The sequence below is a fragment of the Petaurus breviceps genome, unplaced genomic scaffold (genome assembly GCF_028583685.1).
Source record: "Petaurus breviceps papuanus isolate PSGF00001 unplaced genomic scaffold, PetGlider_PUasm1.0 551, whole genome shotgun sequence".
NCBI lineage: Eukaryota > Metazoa > Chordata > Mammalia > Diprotodontia > Petauridae > Petaurus > Petaurus breviceps.
Genome location: NW_027186372.1, coordinates 21142477 through 21156486, shown reverse-complemented (window position 1 = coordinate 21156486; position 14010 = coordinate 21142477).

The following is a 14010-nucleotide window of genomic DNA, read 5'->3' as shown; positions in this document are numbered from 1 at the left end:
AACCCACAAAGTGACAGAGAGAAACAAATCTTCCACTGAAGGCAGCCTGGCAGGCTGCAAGGAAGGTTCTATCACAATGTGCTGGGAGCCAAGCACAGTCCCACATGAGCCCTGTTGCCCCAGACCTGGGAGCTCCAAACAACTGCACAGACCAGCTGGAGGAGACTTCAGGGAAAGTGAATCACCAGCAGCTGTGGCATTTTCCAGACTTCTCAAACCATAAATGCCAAAGAGAAAGTAAAAGGTCAGTAGGGAACTCTGTTGCAACCCAGTTACTGAAGAGCGCAATCCAGTCCCTGCCCCTGGGGTGAGAGGTGGCAGAGGCCCAGAAGCTGCTGCTGTTGCTGTGTGGCTGCCTCTGCAGCTCCTGCCCTGCAGATCATAGGGGGGACCGAGTGACCATTCAGAGAGTAAACGCTCTTGCTTTGACCTGCTTGGATCTGGTTCGCAGTCTTGGGTGGTGGTCCTGGTATGAGAAACACCAGTGTGCCAGAGTTTGTGGTGGCTGTAGAGAGGGAGCCCTCCTCAGACCTCTGACAACATTTGTGAAAACCCCAGCAATTTCAGACATGACTCTCTCCACTCTGGAAGCAAAGTTCTACTGGGGCAAAGAGCTCAAAAGTCAAGTAGTTTACTAGCAAGCAGAGAAAATGCAATCAGACCATAAAATCCTTTTTAAGGGACAAAAAGGATCAAAACATGGAACTAGAAGAAGACAAAAAAGGTAAAACTCCTGAATTAAAAGCTTCCAAGAAAAATATGAACTAGTTACAGGCCATGGAGGAGCTCAAGAAGAATTTTTAAAATCAAGTAAGAGAAGTAGAGGAAAAATTGGAAAGAGAAACGAGAATGTTGCAAGAAAATCATGAAAAGTGAGTCAATAGCCTACTAAAAGAGACACAAAAAATACTGAACAAAATAACATCTTAAAAAGTAGACTGACTGAAGTGGCAAAAGAGGCCCAAAAAGCCAATGAGGAGATTCTAGAAAGACTTAAAAATCCAAATTGCCACGATAGAAAAGGAATTTCAAAAACTTGCTGAAGAGAATAGTTCCTTCAAAATTACATTGGAGCAAATGGAAGCTAATGACTTTATGAGAAATCGAGATAATATAAAACAAATGAAAAAATAGAAGGCAAGGTGAAATATCTCATTGGAAAATCATTAACCTAGAAATATAGATCCAGGAGAGATCATTTAAAAATTATTGGATGATCTAAAAACCATGATAAAAAAAGAATCTAGAAATCATCCTTCAAGAAATTCTCCGGAAAAAATGCCCTGATATTCTAGAAGCAGAGGGCAAAATAGAAATGGATAGAATTCATCAATCACCTCTTGGAAAAGATCCAAAAAAGAAAACTCCTAGGAATATCATAGACAAATTCCATAGTTCCCAGGTCAAGGAAAATATTATAAGCATTTAGGAAGAAAAAATTTGAGTATTGTGGTAAACAAATCAGGATAACACAAGATCTAGCAGCTTCTACAATAAGGCTTGGAATATGATATTCTGGAGCTTTGTGTAACTACACATGTACAACCTATATTTAATTTTTTGTCTTCCCGGTGGAAGTGGGTTAGGAGGGAAGAAGGGAGAGAATCTGGAAATCAAACTTTTAAAAACAAATATAAAAAAAATGTTTTACATGCAGCTGGAAAATAATTTATATAGGCACTAGGGTACAGAAATCCATCTTGCCCTACTAGAAAGTTGGGGGGTGGGAGAAGGGGAGGGTATAAGAGAGCATATTGGGGGAAAGGGTATTCAGTAGGATTGCTATTTTGTGGTAGGGGGTACGGGAAAGGCAGGGAGAAAATTTGTAACTCAAAATCTTGTGGAAATGAATGTTGAAAACTAAAAATAAATAATGTTTAATTTAAATAAAAAATTTAAAAAGACTAAGGGCGGCCAGGTAGCACAGCGAGTAAGAGCACCGGCTCCAGTGTTGAGAAGACCTGGAGATCAAATCCCGGGCTCAGACACTTAGCACCAACCCAGAAACACCTGGCCGTGTAACCTTGAGCAAGTTGCTTAACCCCAATTGCTTAGGGGCGGCCAGGTGGCTCAGCGAGTAAGAGCGCGGCTCCAGTGTCGGGATGACCTGGATCAAATCCGGGCTCAGATACTCAGCACCACACCCAGAAATAACTGGCCGTGTAACCTTGAGCAAGTTACTTAACCTCGATTGCTTAAAAAAAAAAAAAAGACTATCCTATGGGTGAATTTCCATGTTCCAAACTGCAGCTGCCATCTATTATACCTCTTTGAAACAGACAAAATCCCACACACTGTAGCCTACCTTATCCTGATAATTGGTCTAATTATTTTTATTGAGAATTGTAAGGATGATGCCTCAATCCCATGCTTGACTTTTCAAGTGGAAATATCAATTTAGGGGGATAAACTCTCATGACTTATCTGAATTAGAATCTATAATAGAGAATACCATTTTGATGGATATTTTCCACTTAGGCTCATAAGCAGATACATTTTTCCAATGAATGAGGTCAGGAGGTTTAGAAAATTTGGTCAGACAGTTCTTAGGCATTTGAGATAAGGCAAAATTTTTTGGATTGAGGGTCAGATGATCCATAAGTCTTGCCTCTTACTCACTGGTAAGTCACTCAGCCTCTTTTTTCTTTATTCTTTACCATCTATAACAAGAAGATATGGAAGTGATGATAAATATCTCACATCCCTCCACCCATTAAAAAAAAATGTTTTTCCAGTGTTTCCCTGGGCAATTCAACTCATGTCCCAATGCTTCATATTCCTCATTTATAAATGGAAGAAGTTGGACTGTGATGGTCTCTGGGATCCCTTCCAGTTTGTGACCTATGAGAAGATAAAACTTGGTATTATTTTGAATATTTGGGTCTAGGGTATTTGTCTAAGTACAGGATCACTGTGTAATATCTAGACATAATGTATATTTAAATTTCAAATGTGTTACATTAACTTTAAACAGAATAATTTATAGATTTTGTGGACATCATTCCTTTTACTAGTGCATTGAAATTTTGTATTTGTGTGAGTCTCCTAGCTTATGGTCATTTTTTAAAATTTCAAAAGCTTGTTTTGATGCTGTATTGTTTGTTTTTTTGTTTTGTTTTGTTTTGCTTTTTTTTTTCTTCCCTGAGGGGCATAATTCTTTCTCTACTGTTTAAAAAGAAATAATGAACAGAAAGTAGGAAAAGAACACATTCTGTATTTCAATAAATGATCAGCCAATATACGGAAAGGAAAACAAAATGACATTTCCATCCTATTCCCCCCTTTTTATATTTTTTCTATCCTTTCACTCTGTCCCTTCCCCACAAGGGTTTTGATTTTACCATTGGCTCCCTTCCATCAGCTCCCCTTCCTTTAATTTCCTTTTCCCCAGATACTTCTGCTCTCTCTTCTACCAGACTTTACTTCCCTTTTCTTTTCTCTTTCCCCTTTCCCCTCCTGCTTTCTTACAGGGTAAGATAGATTTGTTTACCCAACTGAATATATATGTTATTCCTTCTTTGAGCCCAAACTGATGAGAGTAAGGCCCAAACAACGCCCACCCCTCCCCTTTATTCCCTCTACTATAATAAGTCTTCCATGTCTTTACATGTGACATAATTTACCTTATTCTGCTTCCCCCTTCTCCCAGTACAATCCTTATTTTTATCCCTAAATTGTTTTTTATCATCTCATTTAAGTTAACTTATAACAATACCCTCCAAGTATATTCCTTTTAACTGCCCCAATAAAGATGCAGTTCTTAAGAGTTACAAGTGTCATCTTCCCATGTAGGGGTGGAAACTGTTTATCCTGATTGGATACCAAGTCTCTTTTTTTTCTTTCCTGTTTACCCTTTTATTCTTTTCTTTGGACCTCTTTTGCCATTTGGGTTATTCTATTTTTTAAGGTGTTACTTTCTTCATTATTTTTTGGGGTCTCCTTTAGCAAGCTGTTGACTCATTCATGATTTTCTTGCATTGCTCTCATTTCTCCTCTCAATTTTTCCTCTACTTCTCTTACTTGATTTTCAAAATTCTTTTTGAGCTCTGCTATGACCTGAGACCAACTGATAGTTTTCTTGGGAGCTTTTGGTTCAGAAGTTTTGACTTTGTTGTCTTCTTCTGGTTGTATGTTTTGATCTTCTTTGTCATCAAAGTAAGATTGTATAGTCTGATATTTTTCCCATGTTTGTTCATTTTCCCAGCCAAGTACTTGACTTTTGAGATCTTTGCTAATGTATGACTCTGCTTTCAGAGTGAAAAATGCTCTATCCCAAGTTTCTGGGGTTTCGCACAGCTAGTTGTCAGATCTACTTGTAGGCAGCTGTAAATTTTCTGTTTTTCTAAGGCGATATGATCAAAGGAGAGGTGTTTACTCCTCTCCTAGCTTGTGGTCTGGTCTGTAAGAGACCACAAACACTCTTTTCTGCCTCAGGTGGTGAGGAGAACTCCTTCTCTACAGCCACCACAAGCTCTGCCACATCAGAGCTCCTCCTTACCCCAGGACTGCAACTCAAGACTATGATCTCCAAGCAGGGCAAATCAAGAGAATCCTGTGTCAGTGCCAGCAAAGAGGTCCCTGCAATTGCCGGCTGATCAGCTCTTTGATAACACCATCATCTGTGGACCTGGAGCTCTGGAATCAGCCACTGCCACTGCCAGTGCTGCTACTGCTGCCGCAGCCACCACCTCAGTGTGGAACTAGACCATATTCTTCTCTCACTGGTCCAACAGGGTTTACCCACTTACCTTCTCATTTGTCTTTGGTATTTGTGTGTTGAGAAGTCTGGAAACTGCAACTTCTGCTAGTAATTCAGTCTTGGAGGCCTGCTCTGACCTGGTCTGTGCCTGTGCAATCCATAAGGGATTGTGCTCTGCTCCCAACCCAGTGCTATTAATAGACCCTTTTTTGTTGGGCTGCAGGCTGTCTTCAGATGGAGATGTGTTTCTCTCTGTCATTTTGTGAGTTCTCTAGCTCTAGAATTTGTTTAGAGTAAGATTTTACAGTTATTTGGATGTTTTGGGGGAAGAGCTCCAGTAAGTTCCTGCTTTTACTCTGCCATCTTGGCTCTGCCCCTCCCACCCCCCACCCCTGTTTATACTTTTCTTGAATCTTTTTTTTTTTACTTTTTGGAGGGCAATTGTGGTTAAGTGGCTTGACCAAGGTCACATGGCTAATTTTTGTGTTATGTCTGAGGCTGGATTTGAACTCAGGTCCTCCTGACTCCAGGGCAAGTTCTCTATTCACTGAGCAATCCAGCCTCCCCAACTTTTCTTGAGTCCTATATTTAAAAAAATCAAATTTTCTGTTCATCTCTGTTTTGTATTTTTCATTAGAAATGACTGAAAGTCCCCTATTTCATTGTATATCCATTTTTCCCCTGAAAGATTATGCTCAGTTTTTCTGGGTGGTTGATTTTGGTCATAATTTTAGCTCCATTGCCTTCTGGAATATCATATTTTAGCCTTCTGATCCTTGAATGTAGAAGCTACTAAATCCTATGTAATCCTGACTGTGACTCCTTGACATTTGAATTTTTTTTTTTGGTTGCTTACAGTATTTTCTCCTTGACCTGATAGTTCTAGAATTTGGCTACACTATTCCTTAAAGTTTTCATTTTGGAATCTCTTTTAGAAGGTCATTGGTGGTTTCTTTCAATAGGTATTTTACCCTCTGGTTCTTGGCTATCAGGGCAGCATCTTTCAAGAAATTATCAAGGAAAACTGCCCTTTTTCTATCATGGCTTTCAGGTAGTCCAATAATCTTTTTTTCTGGGTAATTTAGCCATTTTATTAATAATGTCATCAGGTTAAGGATGATCATTTGGCCTAGTGGGCAAAGTTCCAGTAAAGGACCATAGATTTAGAGCTGGAATATCCATTAAAGGCAATGTTTTTCAAACCCCTGATTTAAAGATGAGGGCCCAGGGAGTTGTCTGAAGTCATATAAGTAATGAATGATTGAGGTGGCATCTACAGCCCAGAAAAATCTGTGTTCAAAATTAACCTTTGATATTTACTAATTGTGGGAGTGAAGGAAATTCATTTAACTTTTGTGAGTCTTAGTTTTCCATTTATAACAAAAAAATTGATTACATATTGCACCTACCTACCTACCTACCTTGTTTATAGGTTCCTTATTTAAAGTCTCAAATAGGAAAAAAACATACAAAGCTCTTTGTAAAACTTAAAACAATTTGGAAATATCAGTTATTACCTTGGCCTTCTATTTCATGGATCTTCTAAATATTTGAAGTCTGAGGGGGAGGAAGTAAGGGAACTACTTTCTGACACAGCATAGGGGACCAAGTTAACAGTGACATAAAACTCTGCTTCAGGGAATTACTTGTAATTGTAAGGAAACTTCATGCATTTTGATTAACCCAAATGAATTTCCACTTACATTTCTATATTTGCTCTTTCCTGATCTCTCTTTTCATCTACAATAGCATGCAATAGTAACAATACAAAAGAAGCTAATTTGGGCAATTTAGACATCATGAAGCACTCATTTAAACAAAGCTAGGAATTTCTTTAAATTCTCTTAGGCCTCACATGAAAACAAATCATATTTTGAATAATCTTTCCTAAGAGCAGCATAAATTAGAAAATGTGTGGGCTGAAGTTACATCAAAGTTTTTATCCATTAAAATGGCTTCACTTGTGAATTGAAAAGATAGTCTTATTAAATACTACTAACCCATAACTTCTCCCTTGCAAAACTGCAATTCAAGAAACTAAATCAATCATTTTGTTATGCATTAAAACATTCTGTTCCATAGAATTATTAACTGTAGAAAAAACACCTCTTATCATGCTCAAATACAACAAGCATCAATGAACTGAATACTGAAAATATATGTAGAGGAACTTGGGGCTGAATTCTATCTTTGATAAATTTCATCCCCTAGTGGAATAAATATATGAAGGTAAAATTTAATTTTTTATAATGCAAATGTTATCCAGGCAATGTGTTTCCTTTGAATAAAACAAGATAAAATAAAACAAAACAAAACAATGAATTTGAAAGATTACACCTCATTGACACCTTCCTCCACTTCTTTTGGATTATTTCCATCTCTCTTTTCTGACCCAGTATTGTCCGTACATGTAATTTGTATGACTGATTTGGGTATATCAATGCAATCTATCACAATTAATATTTGTTGAGTAACTGTTATTTGAGAGTAGAGATGCACTGTATTTTAATGGACAGAGAACTGACCTTAGAGTCTGGAAGACCTGGATTCAATCCTACTTCTGCACTATAGTATGTCATCAGTAACATTTATCCAGTATTTCAGGTAACTATGTAATGATATAATATACTTAGAAGGTACTGATCTTTGTTAGTAGAATAAATTCATTGCTGAGAGTTCCCTGAATCATGAGATCATAGAATCAGTTCAATAAAAATCAAAGCAAATGTACAAGATATGATGCTGAGTGGTGGTGATACAAAGCCAAAGTGAAATAGCACTTCCCCTCAAGGAATTATTTTTCTAGTGGGTAAAATAAGGGCATTTTGGTGGGGGAGGAAAGTAGAAGACAAAATGTATACATATAAGTCATTACAAAATTGTATGTACTAATTTTAGGGGAGAATGAGAATAATGCCAATGGGGAGAATCAGCAAAGGTCAGTTATGGAGGTGACTGAATTAAACCTTGAAGGAAACTATGGATTCTAAGAGAATAGAATATTTCAAGTCTTTGCAAGATCATGGAAAAGGCAGATGAAATGTGGTGTATAGAGATGAGCATAGACCAGAGTGAAAAGGTTGGCTAGAGCCTGTCCCTATAGAACTTGAAATAGCAAAGAAATATTTTTTTTATCTTTTATTTTAAAATTTTATGTCTATTTTTACTTTACATCATTGATTTCCACAAGATTTTGAGTTACAATTTTTCTCCCCATCTTTCACCTACCCACCACCCCAAAACAGTGATCCCACTGTATGTCTCCTCCCCCAATCTGCTCTTTCCTGTATCCACCCCATTCCCCCTCTGACTTTCCAGTAGGGTATAGCAGCAAGCACCCCAGCGTCCCCAGGGTCGCTGCCAACACACGTTCTTAGATCTGCTTTGTTAAAGGAAAGCAACTCAAAATGGGTTAACAAGCTTACTTTTAATCAGTCAAATATGTTTCGTTTACCTAGTTCAGGGGAAAAAGGTCAGCACCCCGAACTTCTGAATATACAGACAGAATTATCAAGACAGAGAAACAGATCAAGTAGACAGTTTCCAAACTGTCTGACCATTACATCCATACCAAATCAACATCTGGGTTTCATCAACATCTGGGTTTTTTTTTTTTTCAAAGCCGGGGGGCTCTACAACAATGGCTTCCCAGATTCTCATCTGATCAAATCACAGAACACTTCTCAAAGTGAGCCCCAAAACAAAGCTACACATCAGGGCTTATATAGCCTTCTCCTGGCTCAGAGAATGTAACAACCTTATTTACTCACTGGCCAATCAAGAAGTATCTACTGAAAAACAAGCCTCCCACCCCAGGCTCCAGGTGCACTTTAGTCTAGGGGCAGGGAAGACCTTAAAAATTTACATTCCCATTACATAGGGCAAGATGGATCTCTATACCACAGTGCCTATATATCTTATTTCCCAGTTGCATGTAATACACACACACACACACATACACACACACGTGTGTGTGTGTGTATGTGTGTGTGTGTGTGTGTGTGAACATTTAATTTTAAAACTTTAAATTCCAGATTCCTTCCTTTCTTCCTTGTCACCCACCCTTACCGGGAAGATAGGCAATTCAATATAGGCTATACATGTGTAGCTATGCAAAACATTTCCATAATGTTTATGTTGTGAAAGAATGATTTTTTTCCCTCCATCCTATCCCACCCCCTCTTGTTCTATTCTCTACTTTGATCCTGTCCCCTTTCAAAAATGTGTGCTTCTAACTTCTTTTCCCCCCAATATACTCTCCCTTCAATCATCCCTCCCCTCTCATCCTCTTCCCCCTGCACTCCTGTAGGGTGAGATACCTTATTTATTGTATATGGCATTACCCCCATAAGTCAAATTCAATGAGAGTGAGGTTGATCCATTCCCTTTGCTTTCCTGTTCTTCCCTTCCATTGTAATAGATTTTCCTTACGTCTTCTATATGAGACAGTTTACTCCATTCTGTCTCTCCCCATTTCTTCTCATTATATTCCTTCCTCATCTCTCAATTTCACCTTTTAAGTATCATCCCTTCCTATTCAATTGGTCCTATGCCCTCTGTCTATGTATAACTGTACACATATATACACACACTCACATATATGCCCTCCTATATAGACATATTTATGTATGTATACACACATACACACATATCTATATCTATATCTATACACACACATTTATATCCCCTTCAACTATTCTCATACTGAGAAAATTCATAAGTTACAATTATTGTTTTTCCATGTAGGAATGTAAATAGTTCAAGTCTGATAATTTCCTTATGATTTCTTTTCCCTGTTTACCTTTTCATGCTTCTCTTGCTTCTTGCATCTGAATGTCAAATTTTCTATTCAACTCTGGTTTTTACACCAAGAATGCTCAAAGGTCCTCTATTTCATTGAATAACCATATTTTCCCCCTGAAACATCATACTTAGTTTTGCTTGGTAGGTGATTCTTGGTTTTAGTCTCAGCTCCTTTGACCTCCAGAATATCATTTTCCAAGCCCTTAGATCTGTCAGTGTAGAAGCTGCCAGATCCTGTGTTATTCTGATTGTGTTGCCACAATATTCAAATTCTTTCTTCCTGGCTTCTTGTAATATTTTCTCATTGATCTGGGAACTTAGAACCTGGCTATAATATTCCTAGAAGTTTTCTTTTTGGGATCTTTTTCAAGAGGTGATTGGTGGATTTTTTCAACCTTTATTTTGCCCACTGGTTCTAAAATATCAGCGCAATTTTCCTTGAGAATTTCTTGAATGATGATTTCTAGGTTCTTCTTTTGATCATGGCTTTCAGATAGTCCAATAATTTTTAAATTACCTCTCCTGGATCTATTTTCCAGGTCAGTGGTTTTTCAAATTAGATATTTCACATTGACTTTTATTTTTTTTCATTTGTTTGGATCTGTTTAATAGTATCTTGATTTCTCATAAAGTCACTGGCTTCCATTTTCTCCAAGCTAATTCTGAAGGAATTATTTTCTTCAGTGAGCTTTTGAGATTCTTTTTCCATCAGGCAAATTTGGCTTTTTAAGGCATTCTTCTCCTCATTGGCTTTTTGAGCCTCTTTTTCCATTGTAGTTAGTCTATTTTTAAAATGTTATTTTCTTCAGTCAGGTTGTTGCCCCCCTTTTCATGATTTTCTTTCATCATTCTCATTTCCCTTCCAGATTTTTTCTCCATTTCTCTTATTTGGTTTTTAAAATCCTTCTTAAGCTCCTCTATGGCCTGTAATCAGTTCATATTTTTCTTGGAAGCTTTTGGTGCAGGAGTTCTGACTTCATTGTCTTCCTCCTCTTCCATGCTTTGATCCTTTTTGTCCCCCAGAAAGGAGTCTGAAATTGGATTAATGTGCTTGCTTTGCTTCCTCATGTTGCCACTCAATTACTTCACTTTTGAACTTTTTGCCACACTAGAACTTGCTTCCCAGGTGGAAAGCTTTGTCTCAATTCACTGGGGCTTTCTCAGCTACCAGAGATGTTAGTTGTGTGCCCTCTCAAAATCTCCACTAGCTCTTCCAAACTGATCATGCACCCCAGGACCTCCACCCTAGACAGTAATCCAGATCCAAGCAGGTTAAAGCAAAAGTAATTTTCCCTCAGACCCCTGCAATATGAAGGCCAGGAGCTCTGAAGCAGCCACGTGGTGGCAGCTGCATGGCTGCCACCCCTCAACCAATTCTACCTCCATGGGGCAGAGGCTGGACTGCACTCCCTGACTCCCTGTTCCCAAAGTCCACACTGCAGTGACCTCTCACTTTGTCTTTGGCATTTATGGATTGATAATTCTGGAAACCTGCACAGCTGCTGGTCATCTACTCTCCCAACATCCCTCTAGCTGCAGCTAGTTGGGTTGCCCTGGGGCTAAAACTTCGGACTCACACTGGGCTGGGTTCTGCTCCCAGAATACTGAAATTGACCCTTCCTGCCAGTCTGCCAGTCTGTCTTCAATTGGAGGTTTGTTTCTCTCTGGCAATTTTTGGGTTCTGTAGCCCTAAAGTTTATTTAGAGTCAATTTTATAGGTATTTGAGGTGCTTATGGGGTTAGCCTAGGGAGTCTTCCTGCTTCTATGCATTAGTCTATTTTTAAGGTGTTATTATCTTGATTCAGGTTGTTGACTCATTTTTCATGATTTTCTTGCATCATTCTCATTTCTCTTCCCAATTTTTCCTCCACTTCTCTTATTTGGTTTTAAAAATCCTTCTAAAGCTCCTCTATGGCCTGTAACCAGTTCATATTTTTTCTTGGAAGCTTTTGGTGCAGGAGTTCTGACTTTGCTGTCTTCCTGCCATTCCATACTTTTATTCTTTTTGTTCCCAAAATAGGAATCTAAAGTTTGACTGCTGTGTTTGCTTTGCTTCCTTTGCTTGCTCATGTTGCCGCTCAGTTACTTGACTTTTGAGCTTTTTGCCACAGTAGAACTCTACTACCAGAGAGGGCAGCTTTGTCCCAATTCACTGGGGTTTTCTCAGCTGCCAGAGCTATTAGTTGGCTGCCCTCTCTAAAGCCTCCCACATGCTCTGGCTCACTGGTCACACACCCTAGGACCTCCACCATAGACACTGATTGACATCCAAGCAGGTCAAACAAGATCAATTTCCCCTCAGAATGATTGTTTGGTCCCCCTACAATCTGAAGCCCAGGAGCCCTGAAGCAGCCATGTGGCTGCAAATGCACAGCATTTCTACAGACTCTTCTCCCTCCAAGGAGCAGAGGACTGAGTGCACTCCCAGATTTCCTATTCCCAAAGTCTACATTGAACTTTCACTTTGTCTTTGGCATTTATGGGTTGATAAGTCTGGAAACCTCCACAGCTGCTGTTGATATACTCTCCAGAAGTCCCCCTAGCCACAGTTGGTCCAGCCACCTTGAGGCTAAAACCATGAGCTCACACAGGCCTGGGCTCTACTCCCAGCATGCTGCCATGAACCCTTCCTGTCAGATTGCCAGGCTGTCTTCAGCAGGAGGTTTGTTTCTCTTTGTCACTTTGTGGTTTCTTTAGCTTTAAAGTTTGTTTAGAATCATTTTTTAGGTATTTGAGTTGGCTTTAGATAGTTATAGGGGGAGGCAGGGAGTTTTCCTGCTTCTATACCACCATCTTGGCTCCACTCCCCTATTTATTTTATCTTAATCTTTATATGGAGTCACTGAAGATTCTTGGGCTGGGTAGTGACATTGTCAAGCTTGTGGTTTAGGAAGACATTTTGTCATATGAGAGATAGATGCATGAGGGGAGGCTCAAGTAGCAGGATGAAATTAGGAAGCTACTCCAAAAGACTCAATGAAAAGTAAGGAGGACCTGAATTAGGGTGGAGACCATGAGAAAGGAGATGGGGATAATATTTTGGAGATAGAATCTATGAGACTTGATGACAGTGTACATAGAAAATGTAGGAGATGATTTAAAGGTGGTAAAACCAGGTGATTAATGAATGTCCTGAATTAGTGTTTATTTAATTGTTTCTTGTGCTTATGTCTTGTCTTATCACCCATGTTGCTAAGTCTTTGACAATGGTGCTATACTTGTTACTTCTTCTGTAACTCTCACCACCAGACCATACCAAAATAAATAGTTCACATTCATATTCTTTTAAACTCAGAAATAGGAAAAGATAGATTTCAGATAGATCATAGATAATACAGACTTAGATATGAGATAGACCACATAGCTCATCAAGTCCAATACTTTTATAGATGAGAAAACTGAAGTCTACTAAGGATAAGTAACTTCCTTAAGATGACATAGGAGTAAGAGTCAAAACTTGTATTAACTCTAGATGAGTTTATCAGGTTATAATGTTATCAGGAAGAAAAGTATATATAAAACCTTCAGATGCATACATATATGTGTATATCTATGTAAATAGATATGTGCATATATATCTGTGTGGGTTATATATATATAACACACACACACACATATATATATATAAATGATATGCATGCTTATATATGTATAGATATGGATATAGATGTAGGTATAGATATATTAGTTAATGAATAAGTAGGAATGGTGGCTTTTAGAATCCTGAAAATAGAAGAAACCTGCAAATGTAATAGTGTGAACAGAAAATAAATGGTTTGCCTGATATTGATCTAGCCTCCAGGATGCATGTATTCTAAGTCTTAAATATCGCAGAAGCTGAACATTGCCACCTTACCCAGTTACTTGCTAGTAATGCAACTAAAATTGTTTTCCTGGGTTCTTGTTTCTCATTCTTATTTTCTTATCAGATAATTCAGAAAATACCTTGTTTTCAATTATCTAAACTACCCCATTGCCTTGCCTAACTGGTGATAAGACAGCCCTATCATTGCTGCATAAACTTTCTGTTTGCTCTATAAAATTTGAGTTTTTGGCCTGTTGCATGTTGGAGTCACTAGACCATCAGTAGAGCTTGCATGAAAATGGGATGGCACTCCTTCTGCTGGTTTATTTTAAGAGCTATCCCCTTTCCATGTCTATCAACTAGAAGTGTTCTAGTACACATTTAACAACTGTCTTTTTATAATACATGCAATATGTTTAGAGTCCAGGATCTAGACTATCATCAGAATACTAAATCTAGGCCTAATTTATAGAATTTGCTTATTTGTGAACAGATAAATCCTCACATCAAAATTTTAACAGTGGGCTTTCCCTAGCTGATTGGAGCTAGCTTGTACATACACCCTTACAGTATCATCCTTGTGTGGGCACTGCTGCTCTTTAGGAACAATCCCCTCCCCTCTCTAGTCTGACTAAGAGGTAATCTAGGCAGGGCATAATTCACCACTGACATCTTAACTATAAAAATTAAAGAAGAAAATAC